This window comes from Manihot esculenta, chromosome 14 (genome assembly GCF_001659605.2).
Source record: "Manihot esculenta cultivar AM560-2 chromosome 14, M.esculenta_v8, whole genome shotgun sequence".
Taxonomy (NCBI): Eukaryota; Viridiplantae; Streptophyta; class Magnoliopsida; order Malpighiales; family Euphorbiaceae; genus Manihot; species Manihot esculenta.
The window spans coordinates 23,974,445-23,989,855 of record NC_035174.2 but is presented as its reverse complement, the minus strand read 5'-3'; positions in this window follow the sequence as shown (position 1 = coordinate 23,989,855).

Genomic DNA, 15,411 nt, shown 5'->3' with positions numbered 1-15,411 from the left:
ACCTAGTTTCTGTAGAACATGAACAAAACAACCAAATTAGGCAGAAACTATGCAAATAAACATCATTAAGATCATGATAATATGGCCTAAAATGCGCTCTGTCAAATACCCCCACACCTAACCCTTTGCTTGTCCTCAAGCAAACAAACACAGTTGAACAAACTCTCTTCACTTAGATCCTTTATGTCTACTTAAGCTCTTACTCTAGACCCCTATTTTGAATCATTGCAATAAAGAATGTATGCATCAAGGTTACTTACCTCTTTCCTTGTTTCCCTTTACTTACCATGGTTAGGATTGGTTTTCCTCAAGAGAGAGATCATACATGCATTAGTTCTTGTTCATTCAAAGACTTAATCTAGCTTTCAGAGTGACTTGCCCTTACCTTGAAGTACTTAATTCAGCCTTTTTGCACTTTAAACTTGCTTGGAAAAGTCACCAACCTTTTGACGTGAAGGTACATATTGGTGATACCCACCCCCAGTTACTCAGTTGGTCACCTGTCCAAGTGGCTACTAGCTCTGTTCATAGTCTGTTGACCATTGGAACAGTTTTCACATTGTGCTTATGAAGTCTAGGCCTTTTCTGAATTTCTTTTCTCAATGATTTGGGCAAATCAACACCAATTGCTAACAAGTCACATTAAGTTCATTCACACAATTTCAATTTATTCTCATCAGTTGAGGGTCATCAGTATGTTTTTCACCATGGCAAGCTCAAGGATTCAATTCAAAAGCAATTCCCAAACATGAATACATCTTATTGCAATTGATTCAACCTAGGTTTAAAGAGTCATCACATCAATGGGGCCATGGAGAGAAAGTTCATTCAACATAGTTTGTCAGTTCGAGTAAAGCAAATCAAGAAGAAGATTGTGGATGTGTGTGTTATTGAAAGCAAGAAAAACGAAAAATTTTAAAAAACTGAAAGCAAAACGCAAACTGAAAGGAATAACTGAAAGCAAAAAAAACGCAAACTGAAAAACTGAAAGCAAAGACGCAAAAATCTAAAGCAAAAATTAAAATGCAAAAATTAAAATGCCGTACCCCCACACCTAAATCATACATTGTCCTCAATGTAATAGAAACATAAAAGATCAAAGAAACTGAGTACTTCCCTTTGGTGTGGTTGGCATGGTGCGATGAGCCTATTCAGAGTGAGTGACGATCTAGTGGAATTTCTTCCACTAGTTGTACTTTGAATCCTTCGTAGTAAGGCTTCAGGCGATGGCCATTCACCTTGAACTGCTTTCCTGTATCTATACTGCGAATGTCTACTGCTCCATGAGGGTAAGTGTACTCAACAATGAATGGTCCAATCCACCTAGATCGTAGCTTCCCTGGAAACAGTTTCAAACGAGAATCAAAAAGTAAGACTTTATCACCAACCTCGAAGTGCTTCCTTGAAATTCGGTTGTCATGGGAGGCCTTGATCTTGGTTTTGTAGTCCCACGAAGTGTCATATGCATCTCTTCTTATCTCTTCTAGCTCTTGCAGTTGCAACTTGCGATGGTGTCCAGCTTCTTTTAGATCCATGTTGCAATTCTTGACAGCCCAGTAGGCTTTGTGCTCTATTTCAACTGGAAGGTGACATGCTTTTCCATAGACCAGTCTATAAGGAGACATACCTATGGGTGTTTTGTAGGCTGTTCTGTATGCCCACAAGGCGTCTTCCAGTTTTGTACTCCAATCTTTTCTGCTAGGTGACACGGTTTTTTCTAGAATGGCTTTGATCTCTCTGTTGGACACTTCAGCTTGTCCATTAGTCTGCGGATGATATGCGGTGGATGTTCTGTGCACCACATTGTGCTTCTTGAGAAGATTTGCAACGACCTTGTTGCAAAAGTGGGTGCCTCTGTCACTGATGATTGCCTTGGGAACTCCATGCCTAGCAAAAATGTTAGTTTTTACAAAATCAACTACTGCCCTTGCATCATCTGTCTTAGTTGCTTTGGCCTCCACCCATTTGGACACATAGTCCACTGCAAGAATGATGTAAGTGTATCCAAAAGAAGGTGGGAAGGGGCCCATGAAATCTATGCCCCATACATCAAATACCTCACAAACCATGATGGGGTTTTGTGGCATTTGGCTTTTGTTGCCAAGATTTCCTGTTTGTTGGCATCTACCACATGTCCTGCAAAATAGATTAGCATCTCGAAAAAGAGTAGGCCAAAAGAATCCACATTCAAGTATTTTATGAGCTGTTTTTCGTGGTCCGAAATGGCCACCACAACTGTATGAGTGACAGAATGTGAGTACTGAAGCGATTTCTTGATCTGGAATGCATCTCCTTATCATCTGATCAGAACAATGTCTCCACAAGTATGGTTCATCCCAAACATAGTACTTTGCATCATTCTTTATTTTGTCTCTTGTGTGCTTGGGCATGTCAGAAGGTAGATTACCTGTAGCAAGGTAGTTTACAATATCTGCGTACCATGGTTCATCATCCTGGGTGTGGTGGACCTGCTCATAGAGGTCATTCTCACTCTCTTCAGACTTCAGAATTTGTTGTGAAGGGGATTCTGTTTGTTCATGAACCATTTGCGCTGGAGCTGGAGGCGGAAGATGTTGCGGAAGTGGCTCAGGAGGCGCCGATTGAGGCATTGAGGAGTTCGGCGGCCTAAGGATGCCTTTCTGCGGAAGCTGAAAGGTCTTCTGCGATTGGTCCTGCAGTCCTTTCTGGAGTGGTGCGATTTCCACCTGTTCTTCCTGCAGTGGTTTGCAGCTCAGCTCTTGAATGCTGCAGACGGTTTCTGTCAATTCTAGCTCTTCATTTTTCAGATCAGATTCCCTGCAAAAGTCACGGTTTAGCACATCAGCATGATTCTCATTAAAAATCTGTTGACTCAAACAATCAATCATGTCTAAACCATAAACAGGGGAAAAATCGTGGGGAAATTTCATTGCATCATAGACATTAAATTTGATTACTTCCCCTTCAAATTCCATGGTCAAGGTACCATCGTGCACATCTATTTTGGTTCTGGCAGTGCTCAAGAAAGGACGTCCAAGAAGGATGTCTGAAGATGTGCTGCAGCGGTCTTCCTTAGTGTCAATCACGTAAAAGTCTGCTGGGAAGACAAGCTCATCTACTTGCACTAGAACATCTTCGAGCACACCTTTTGGGTATACCACGAATCTGTCAGCTAGTTGAATTACAACTCTAGTTTCCTTCAGTGCACCTGCATTCAGAGAATTGTAAATGGACAGGGGCATAACATTTATCGATGCACCTAGATCACACATAGCCTTTCTAATCCCAACATTTCCTATCTTACAAGAGATTGCAAACATGCCCTTGTCCTTACACTTGGCTGGAAGTTCTCTTTTAATGACAGCTGTCACAACTTCACCTACACTTACCTTTTCCCTCTCTGCCAGCTTCCTTCTGTTGGTACATAGTTCTTTCAAAAATTTCGCGTACCTGGGAATCTGCTTCACAGCATCTAGCAGAGGTATGTTGATCTGCACCTTCCTGAAGGTGTCAAGGATCTCCCTTTCCTCTTTTTCTTTCTGTGCTTTCTCAAATCTCTTCGGAAAAGGGGGAGGGATCTGAAAACGTACCTGGGGTCATCCTTTTGCGCAGAAGGTGCTTCAGTTTGTGCAGGAGGATGGCTAGCTGGCTCAGGTGGATGTTGCGCAGGGGTGGTTTCAGCTGAAACCTCTGATTGTTGCGCAGGAATGGTTTCTGGCTCATCTGTCTTGGTATGTTGGAGCTCCTTCCCACTTCTCAGTGTTATAGCATTCACATTCTCTCTAGGATTGTCTTCTGTTTGAGAAGGTAACTTACCTTGAATGCCAGATCTGTTCATTGCGGAGGCCAATTCCCCGATCTGCAGTTGCAGCACTTGTATCGTCTTTGTCAACTCACCAATGGCATGGTCTGAATTTGCAGGTGCTGGTTGGACTTGATTCCTGGGGCTGATCTGATTGTTTGTCCTGGCGTAGCTGAAATTGGGGTGGTCTCTCCAACCTGGGTTATATGTGTTAGAATAAGGATCACGTCTTACCTGATTGTTGTATCCTCCAATTGCATTAACGTGCTGGTCCTCTTCTTGAAGTGTGGGACATTGATCAGTTGGGTGTCCCACATAGGCACATAAACCACATGGTTGAAGTTGCTGAGGCTGTTGGACTTGATGAACTTGTTGTGCTTGGCTAAGGAGAAGCTTTTCCACAAGACAAGTTAGCTTTGAAACTTGAGAATCAGAATTACTTACCTCATGGATCCCTCTTTGCATCTGCTTTTCCTCCCCATATTGCCTAGATGAGGCTGCAAGAGTGGAGATCAGCTCCCTCATCTCTCTAGGTGTCTTGTCCTTGATGGATCCCCCACAGGCTACATCGATGTATCTCCTTTCTGATGACAACAATCCTCCGTAGAAAAATTGTATAAGGGACCTGTCTGTCATATCATGTTGTGGACAACCTGTACAAAGCCTTTCAAACCTTTCCCAATAGTCATATAAATCTTCAGCAGGTTTCTGTCTTATGCTAGTTATTTCTCTTATTATGCCAATTGATTTAGATGTTGGGAAGTATTTGTTCAAAAAAGTTTGAACCATTTCTTCCCAAGAATTTATAGATCCAGGTGGCAAATAGAATAACCAATCTCTAGCAAGGTCCTCAAGAGAGAAAGGAAAAGCTATTAATCTAACATGTTCTTCAGTAATTCCTTGAGGTCTCATGGATGAACAAATAATGGTGAATTCCTTCAAGTGCTTGTGTGGGTTTTCATTTTCTAATCCTCTAAATTTAGGGAGAATATGAATCAAACCTGTTTTGAGCTCAAAAGGAACGGTCAGAGGTGGATAATTGATGCACAGAGGTGCTTGATCACCTGTTGGGGCTGCCCATTCTCCCATGGTTTTTATTCTTGGCTCTGGGGCCCTTACGGCTGGATTTCCTTGAGGTATTTCCTCACGGACAGCATGTTCAGCATCTACAGCAGGTGGTGCCACGTTTTCAGCCATTTCAGATGGTTCAGGATGCGTTGGAGTGGTTTCAGAAGGCTGATCTGCGATTTCAAGGTGTCTTTGCGCAGATCCGGATTGCGCAGTCCTCAAATGTGTACCTGTTTGCTTACCTAATCTCCTGATTGTGCGCTCAATTTCTGGATCGTAAGGTAGAATTTCCTCGCGTCCAGATCTGGTCATAAAAGAAAGAAAATAAACAAGTCAGACAACTCCCCGGCAACGGCGCCAATTTTGACAGAACGGTTGTCGAAGCCGGTCAAAATAAATAACCTGTTTAACTACCAACAATATTAAAATTGCAGACAGTGGTAAGAGGATCGTATCCACAGGGAATTGATACTCGTTTACCTTCCTTGAATAGACCAAATTAAAGAGAGCAGAAAAGAAAAGAAAGTGCAAGTGCATGTAAAGTAAAAATGGGGGTATTGAGATTGATTTGATTAAGCTAATGAAAAGAGTAATTAAAAAGTAAGCAGAAAGTAAATTGAGGGTAAAACAATGATGGTAAAAGCTCTAGTTGAAGATTTAGATCCACTTTAGTTGATGGGATTGATCATTGACTTAAATGTTCCTTTGTTGATTCAATAAATTGGCTATGGAGATTGAAGAAGCTTCTCACATCCATAGTCTCTCTTTTAGATTAAATTAATTAGGGAAAGTCCACCAATCAATTACTAATTAACAATTGCCAAAGAATGTCTTTGAGCCTTAGGCCTTTTGCAAAAGTCAATCGCATAAAGTAATGGAGAGAACCAATTCTAGTCACCCACATGCATGGAGACAACACTAGATCATGCAATTTCCTTTGTTGTGCACCAAGTGTTCTTATGTTCAAACGATTCAAGCAAATACGGACTTAAAATCATTCAAAACAACAATATATCACTTTGCAACAAAAATCAATGGAGATCTTAAATAACAAAGCAATAATATCCTTAAGCATGAAATCACAAGAATATTGAATAACAAAAGGTAAAACAATGAATGTCCAAGTCTCTCAATCCACAATACAACTAAAGCTTCACTTGATCTTCAACTAGAATGAAAGGTTTCAGCCACTCATGGCTGAAACAAAAACCATAAAGAAAGGTAGAAGAAGAAAAGAAGAAGCCGAAGGTGGTGGAGGCGCGGCCTTGCTTGATCCGGATGGAGAAGGAGAAGATGAGTCTGAAAGTGTCCAAATTCGTGGCTGCCAAAGAGAGTACCTTTTTATAGAGTTTTGATGCTGCCTAGGTCTTCCTTATTAGTGTAGAGGCTGCCCAAGTTGCTGCCCAAACTCAACTTGCTGCCCAAGTTGTTGCAGAAGAGGAAAGAATCGTAGTGCATGCACTTCAGAAGGCAGGTGCGCGCAGATGGCTTTCAGAATAGGAAAGGAGCGTACCTTGTGTCTGAAAAGGAAGGAAGAGCGATCCAAGGATGCCAATAGAGGAAGAAAAGTCGTGGCTTGCTCTGCAGGAGAGAGGCATGCGCGCGGATAGCACTGAAAGGGAAGGAGGCGCGCGGATCAGGCTTTGCAGAAGAGGTAGGCGCGCGGACAGCACTGTATAGGAAATATTTGCTGTCCAAACTTCCTATTTAGATGGATCCTCTATTGAATTATGAATCTGGACTGTATGAAGGCCAAGTGCATAGAGATCTCCTTCCTGAATAGGGAGTGGCGCGCAGATTGTGTTGCAAGAGGCAAGTGGTGCGCAGTCATTGAATGCAGAAGGGAAAGTGGATCTGCCAAGTCTTTCCTTTTTAGGTGGAGCCTTCGTTTGAATTTTAAACGTTGAACGCAGAAGAGGCAAGTGTGCCTTCATGAGATCTCGCTGCCTAAATTGGAAGATATGACTGCTGCAGTATGTGCACATCTTTGAGTAAGGAAAGAAATATCTGCGATTTGAATTTTAAATAATCCTCTGACCGAGCTTTCCTTATTTGCTTTTGCCTCTGCACTTTCCTCATTTCAAGACTTTCCTTTTCTGAAAACTTGCCTTATTTGAAGACTTTCCTTTCTTGGCACACGTTCTAAACAAGGCAGGAAGGATTCTGCAGTTCGAATTTCGGACAGTTTGTTGGCTGCGCTCTTTGACTCTTTCCTTGTTTGGCACTTTCCATATATGAAACTTTCCTTTTCTGGAACTTTCCATATTTGGCACTTTTTGGCAGTTTTAACCACATTTTCTCCAGAATGTCTTTTCACACCTAGTTTCTGTAGAACATGAACAAAACAACCAAATTAGGCAGAAACTGTGCAAATAAACATCATTAAGATCATGATAATATGGCCTAAAATGCGCTCTGTCATCTGTGGATACGATCCTTCACCACTATCTACAATTGTAAATTGTAGGTAACCAAGAAGGTTATTTTTGACCGGTTTCGACAACCGCTCCTGTCAAAAATTGGCGCCATTGCCCGTGAATTGATTCACTTGTTTGTTTATTTTTTATTTCATGACCATATCTGAAAGTAGGGACACTCTGCCCTTTGATCTAGAAATTGAACGCACTCTGATAAGACTTGGAAAGTAAGCCGCACAACCTTCTGCCCAACCTTCGGCCGCCGAAACTCATCAACATTCGACCGCCGAAAGTCCTTCAATCCAGCAACCCCATCTTGCACCAATGGCAGAACCTCAAGCACCAGCTGCTGCCCATGATGGACATGCTGTCCAAGGCCAGATAATTCAAGAAAATCCAGCAAATAGGCCACAAGCACAAAGGGAAAGAACCATGAGGGAGTTAGCAACCGCTATAGGTGATTATGCTCCCCTTTGCATCACCTATCCACCTCTTACAGTTCCCTTTGAACTGAAATCAGGTTTGATTCATCAACTCCCTAAATTTAGAGGTTTGCCAAATGAAAATCCACATAAGCACTTAAAAGAATTTAAAATTATTTGCTCATCCATGAGACCTCAAGGGATCTCTGAAGATCATGTTAAACTAAGAGCCTTCCCTTTTTCATTAGATGACCATGCTAAGGATTGGTTATTTTATTTGCCATCTGGATCTATAACTTCTTGGGATGATATGGTCCAAGCCTTTTTGGACAAATACTTCCCACCATCTAAATCAATTGGCATAATAAGAGAAATCACTAGCATAAAGCAAAGACCAACTGAGGACTTATATGATTATTGGGAAAGGTTTGAAAGACTTTGTACAGGTTGTCCACAACATGATCTGTCAGACAAAGCCCTCATTCAATTCTTCTATGGAGGATTGACTCCATCAGAAAGGAAACTCATAACTATAGCCTGTGGAGGATCTATCCTAGACAAGACACCTAGGGAGATGAAGGAACTCATATCCAGTCTTGCAGCCTCATCCAAGCAATATGAAGAAGAGGGGCAAACGCAAAGAGGAATCCATGAGGTAAGTACATCCTCTGTTGAATCTCAAATTGCAAAACTAACTTCTCTTGTATAAAAGATTGCCCTTGGCCAAGTCCAACAAATACAAGCAATTCAGCCACCTAGGCCATGTGGGATTTGTTCATATGTGGGACACCCTACTGATCAATGTCCCACCCTCCAAGAAGACAATCAGCAAGCCAATGCAATTGGGAGGTACAACAACCAACCTAGATATTATCCATATTCCAATACATACAATCCAGGTTGGAGGGACCACCCCAATTTTAGTTATGGGAAGCCTAACAATGATCAGAATAACCAAAGTTACCAAAGAAGTCAAGCCCAACCAGCACCTTCAAATCCAAATCAGAACCTTGAGAAGATCATGCAAACAATGATGGAAACAATGGTGAACACCATGCAAAGCGTGCGACAAGACATAAGCCAAATGGCCACCTCTATAGGCCAACTGCAAACCCAAGGTAAGCTCCCTTCTCAAACTGAAACCAATCCCAGACAAAATGTCAGTGCTATTACTTTGAGAAGTGGCAAAGAGCTTCAAGATGCTAATCATGAGCAAGAGGTAGAACCAAGGCCACATGAAGCCTCTCCATCTCAACCTGAACCACCTCCTTTTCCAAAAAGATTTGAAAGAACGCAAAAAGAAAAAGAGGAAAAGGAGATCCTTGAGACTTTCAGAAAAGTGGAGATCAACATACCACTGCTAGATGCTGTCAAGCAGATTCCTAGGTATGCCAAATTTCTGAAAGAGTTGTGCACCAACAGAAGAAAGCTTGCTGAAAGAGAGAAAGTAAGTGTAGGTGAGGTAGTTACTGCTGTTATTAAAAGAGAACTCCCTACCAAATGCAAGGACAAAGGTATGTTTGCTATCTCTTGTAAAATTGGGAATGTTGGTATCAAGAAAGCCATGTGTGATCTAGGTGCATCTATTAATGTCATGCCTCTCTCCATCTATAAATCTCTCAATGCATGTGCACTCAAAGAAACAAGGGCTGTGATACAATTGGCTGATAGATCTGTGGTATATCCCATAGGTGTTTTAGAAGATGTCTTAGTCCAAGTAGATGAACTTGTCTTTCCTGCTGATTTTTATGTGATTGATACTAAGGAAGATAGTTGCAATACTACTTCTGACATCCTTCTTGGACGTCCTTTCTTGAGTACTGCTAGAACTAAAATTGATGTGCATGATGGTACTCTTACCATGGAATTTGAAGGGGAAGTCATAAAGTACAATGTGTATGATTCCATGAAATATCCACATGATATGTCCCCTGTTTATGGTCTTGATATTATTGATTGTTTGAGCCAAGATGTGTTTAATGAAAATCAAGATTCTGTTCTAGATGATGATCTTTGCAGGATTGAAAATCTGAAACTAAGGGAAACAATCTGCAGCATTCAGCAAGTGGAGATAAAGCAGACAGAAGACATTCGGCCGCCGAACATAGCCCACTTTCGGCCGCCGAACCCTATTGCTCCTCAGGAACCAGATTCTGCCACACCACTTCAGGAAAACACTGCGCAGGAAGAAGACATTCTTCGGCCGCCGAACCCAACTGACTTGCAAAAGCCACACCCATCGCCGAAGCTCACTCCGCAAACTGAACAGATTCGGCCGCCGAACCAAGAACCCTTTCGGCCGCCGAACCTCACCCAGCAGACTCCATCACAAGCAAGCTCCTCCGAACCTCCTTTGCAACCACCTTCTGATCTGAAGCCTCTTCCAGACCATCTGAAATACATGTACTTGGGAGCAAACAAGACACTCCCAGTAATAGTGTCCAATAAATTGAGCCAACAAGAAGAAGCAAGCCTCTTGAAGGTACTACAAAAACACAAAGGAGCCATAGGATGGACCATTGATGACATCAAAGGTATCTCTCCCTCCACCTGCATGCATAGAATTCATATGGAGGATGAGTGCAAGCTAGTCCGAGATGCCCAAAGAAGATTGAATCCACCCATGATGGAGGTAGTGAAAAAAGAGATAGTCAAGCTCCTTGATGCAGGAATCATCTACCCAATCTCTGATAGCAAATGGGTGAGCCCTGTACTTGTAGTTCCAAAGAAAACTGTAATCACCATTGTTCCAAATGCTGAAGGGGAACTTGTCCCCACTAGAGTTCAAAATGGATGGAGGGTATGCATGGACTATAAGAAGCTCAATGCTGCAACAAGGAAGGACCACTTCCCACTGCCTTTCATTGATCAGATGCTAGAAAGGCTTGTAGGTAAAACTCACTATTGTTGTCTTGATGGATATTCAGGTTTCTACCAGATTCCAGTTGCTCCAGAAGACCAAGAGAAGACTACCTTCACTTGCCCTTTTGGCACTTTTGCCTTTAGAAGAATGCCATTTGGACTATGCAATGCACCTGCCACTTTTCAGCGATGCATGATGAGCATATTTTCTGACTATGTGGGTAAGACAATTGAGGTATTCATGGATGACTTCACAGTTCATGGAAATTCTTTTGATGAATGCCTTACCAATTTAGAAAGGATCTTACAAAGATGCATTGAGACTAACCTTGTGCTTAATTATGAAAAATGTCATTTTATGGTTAATCAAGGTATGGTTTTAGGTCATGTCGTTTCAGCTAAGGGCATAGAAGTGGACAAAGCTAAGGTGGATACCATCAAAAATCTGCCTTACCCCACGAATGTTAGAGACATCCGTTCCTTCCTTGGACATGCAAGATTCTACAGAAGATTCATCAAATATTTCTCAAAAATCACTCTGCCATTATGCAGATTGCTCCAACAAGATGTAACATTTGACTTTGATGCAGATTGCAAAAAGGCATTTGATTTCATTAAAAAATTGCTTGTGACTACCCCAATTATTCAAGGGCCTGACTGGAACTTACCTTTTAAAATCATGTGTGATGCAAGCAATTATGCAGTGGGAGCAGTTTTGGGGCAACGTGTGGGAAACTCACCACATGTCATGTAACATCCTCAAACCCATAGGTAGAGTAGTGCCATCGTTAGGCTATTTCATTCCTAGAGTAAGTGGCATTAGGGGAGGTGCTAGCTTAACTCTAATCTGCTAATAACTGAATCATAGAAAACTTAAATAAAGAAACGGACATATCCAGAAATAAAGCAGACAGTGTGATTAGCGAGTCGGGAACGAGTCACTTTCGGGAGGTGCTTAGGGTTTCCCGACGTGCTTGCTTGAGGTGCTTGTTTATATCCGTCATGCTTGCTTAAGTGAAAAGGGCTTCTAAAGGCTATATGTATAGTTTAGTAGGTCAATCTATGAATATTGAAAGTTTAAAAACTAAATTGAAACATTGGAAAGAGTTTAGTAGGTTAAAGTATAAATATGGAAAGTTAAAACATAAAAATTCAGATTTACTTTCCATGTGTCACCTAACTAAGGAGAGAAGAAATGACAATGCAAAAGAAAGAAAAGGGATTGTCTTCTTCCTTTGTCCATGTTGCCGTAGGTCATCCAACTTCAAAGAAGAAAAATTTGCTTTTCTTTCTCCCACCAAAGTCAAGCCAAAACCTTACCAAAACAACTTCTTCCTTTAACCAAAATTCATCCTAAGATCAATAGCTAAAGGAACAGCCATATAGTGAAAGAATTGAAGAAGAAAAGTTTAGGGTTCCATATGCACCAAGCTTGAAAATCAAAGGTGAGCTTAGAAATGAGTAGGAAATAGCATCATCTCATTTCTTCATGCATGAATTTGAATTATAAAGCTTTAATTTACAATTTATTCAATCCTTCCCTAAGATATAAATTGGCATAGGTGAAGGAACATCAAAGGGAAAGGAGATAGCTAGAGATTAGAAGAGGAAAAGAAAAGAAGAATTCAAGAAAGGTTTGGTGTTTTAATGATTTTATGTTTTTCTTTGATTCTGCCATGAATAAGTGAAATTAGGGGTTGATTTTACTTGCTGGAAATGTTGCTTTGATTGTATAAATATGTTATATGAATGTTAAAATGATGTTTGAAAGGCTTAGAGTAAAGAAATTTAACATGGGAGCTAAAAGTGTAAATCTGGCAGAATAGGTTGTAACAGGACAGCTTGTGTTACTAACTCCATAACTTATTGTGTATATATTGAAATTAGGCCTAAGATATACCAAATTAAAGCTAAGACAAATATCTAAAACTTTCATGAATTGACAAAATTCTGAATCTGTAGTTAAAATGATGAAAATTGCAAGTGAACCTAAACTGGACACAGTGGTAGTGCATCCGGAACAGAGTCTATTGATTATACCATAACTAATTACATACTCAGTAAAATTTGTTAAGACCAGTTCCAAATGAATCTTAAGAAGTATACCTAAAACTTTTTAGAAGACACTTAAGCTTGAATTTGTAATACCCGGCTAGATCAGGCATCGGAATTCCTACCGTCTGGTGGAGTTCAAGGATGTCAGAGATTTCTAGAAGGGTAGAGTGAAGGTTTTCTAAAAGAGTTTTTAGGAGTTTTAGTGTTTTAAGTGTTTGAAAGGTTTTGACTCAAACCGGATTAAGTTTTGAAGAGACAAGGCGTTGGAGACAAAGGCCAGGTTCGGCCCCCGAATGTTAAGTTCGGCCGCCGAAAGTGCCCAATGTTCGGCCCCCGAAGGTTAAGTTCGGCCCCTGAAAGTTGCATGGTTTTGCATGCAGTTTCGGCAGCCGAAACTGGGAGGGTCGGTTAGCTGTGCACGCTCCTCAGTCCGTGGTTTGGCCAGGTGTTCGCCTCCAAATCACCACAGAGGGTTAGGCCACGTCTCCCATGACTCATCTGCAAGCTTTAATCAGCTCATGCAGAGGGTTTGGTCATTTGCAAAGGGTTTGAACGTTTTGGAGAAAAAAGAGAGAAAAGAGAGGTTTTGGTGGTTTGAAGTTTGTGAAGGGGATTTGTTGAGTTCAAGTTGTTCCTCTTCTGGTTTCAGGAGGTAAGGGAAGTCTTTACACTTGTTTTCATGTTTTTTAACAGCTTTTGCATGAGTTGCATGCTTAGGTTTTAAAGTGAGTTTTTGATGTGTTTAATGGTGTAAGCTTGATTATGTGTTATAGTAGCTGTTTTGTTGGGGTTACTAGGTAGTTTTGGACCCCTTTGGAGCATATACTTGAGTATATGTAAGGTGAGGTTTGGAGTTATGCATGTTTAGAGAGGAGGAAAAGATGGAGGAGCTAGGTTGCGGGAGAAGCTGAGTTCTTGAAGAACTCAGGTTCGGCAGCCGAAGAAGGATTCGGCCGCCGAACCCCTTGCATGGTGGCTTAGACTGCCACAGCTTGCCCCTGAGTGCCTTGAGGTGCGGCTCTGTTTAGGGGTTTCGGCCTCCGAAAGTAGCCCCCGAAAGGGTTCGGCCGCCGAAAGAGGATATTCGGCCGCCAAAGGTACTTGAGTTTCGGCTCTGTTCAGGACATTCGGCCGCCGAACCTGCCGCCGAATGTGTTCTGTCCAGCCTTCTTTTGCATGCTTTGTGTGATTGTTTTTGGAGGGTCAGAAGGGATTATGGGGGATTGTTTAAGAGTTGATAAGAGTATGTTTGACACCTCATTCGAGTCCATTTGTGTAGGATTGGACCCGACAGTTCAGGGAGGTCGTCAGGATTAGCAGTTGCAGAGTCAGTCAGGTTTCTGCTTGAGGAGTCGAGGTGAGTAGAACTAAACTTAATGTTTTATCTTAAATAACAGAATGTTTGAGCATAGTTCATGCATCATGGATGCCATGATATATCTTAGGGTGATTGCATTAGAATCACGAATATGGTGCATTGCATTTTCATTGTTTATGAGGATTGGACCAAGGCGACATCAATAGCCCGTCGAGGGAGTTTTGAGGTCATGTCTAATCCAAGATGTGGAATGTTTGAGTTGTGATGCATTTTCATATAAAATGCGTATGAATGAACTGTTTTCAGTGTTTCTACTCACTGGGCTTTATAGCTCATCCCTTTCCCTTAATCCCAGTTTTGCAGGTACAGGGTTAGCTGGGAAGGTTAGAAGCAGCAGGGTATTGGCTACAGTATTGCTTGTGTAATAGAGTAATGGACATGATGTAAATGAAAGAGATATTTGTTACCGATGTATAGATGATCAGTTAAGGTGCTTATGGATTAGTATGTGCTTTGCCTATAGTATATTTCATCCCTTGTATATGCATGTATCCTGTTTTCAGTTTCTTGATGAGAAATGAGTCAAACCAGGCTTAACACATGTTGTGTTTCGAAAACCCAGTGAATTATAACTGTGAGGGAAGACAGGGTTTAATTCCCTTGACCCAAGACCAGTGCAGAGGGAAGACCAGGTTTGATTCCTGTGACCCATAGAGAGTCCATTAGAGAAGACCAGGTTTGATTCCTGTGACTCTATGGTAGCCAAGGTTAACTTATGATATGCTGACCCTACAGAGTGGGTTCTATGTTTCCAAGCATAGTGCATGGAGGTTACTTGGTAGTGTATCACTGGTTTAGCCCTGAGGGCTATATCAGATTGAGATGTCTGATGTTTTAAAGGTTAAGTCTGGTAAGTTTTCAGAAAATGTTTAAACAGCTAGTAGTCAAGTCGGATCACGTATGGGATGTTTGGAGTTCAGGTTAGGCTTGCTACGGGTTCTGGCGGCCTTAAGCCGATCTGGATCCTAGCGCCGAGCAGTTTGGGCCATTACAGAGAGGTACTGGTTTCCGGGTTGTTACAGATGGTATCAGAGCATAGGGCCTCTTAAGTACGGTGTGTTGAGCATTTTTGTTCAAGGATTAGAGATATCCCACATCGGAAAGAGGTTGGTTTAGATGTTCTAGGAAGGCAAGCACAATAAGTAAACTCATGTCCACTAGGATAAGAAAGTTAAGTTTTGTTTTGAGGATGATGTGATATGCCATGAATATATGCATGTGCATAAATATTGTACTGTGTATGCATGTATACAGTCTGTAGGTTCATGTGTTTTCATATGAACTCTATGTGTGTGCTAATGATTGTTTCTTGTGTGTTGTTCTTCAGGAGAGCTAAGATGAGTGATGCTGGTGACCTTGTGGAATCAGATCCGTCTGAAGGGTCTTTTGAGGAAATTAGAGAAGGAATAGATCTAGGAAGAATGTCAG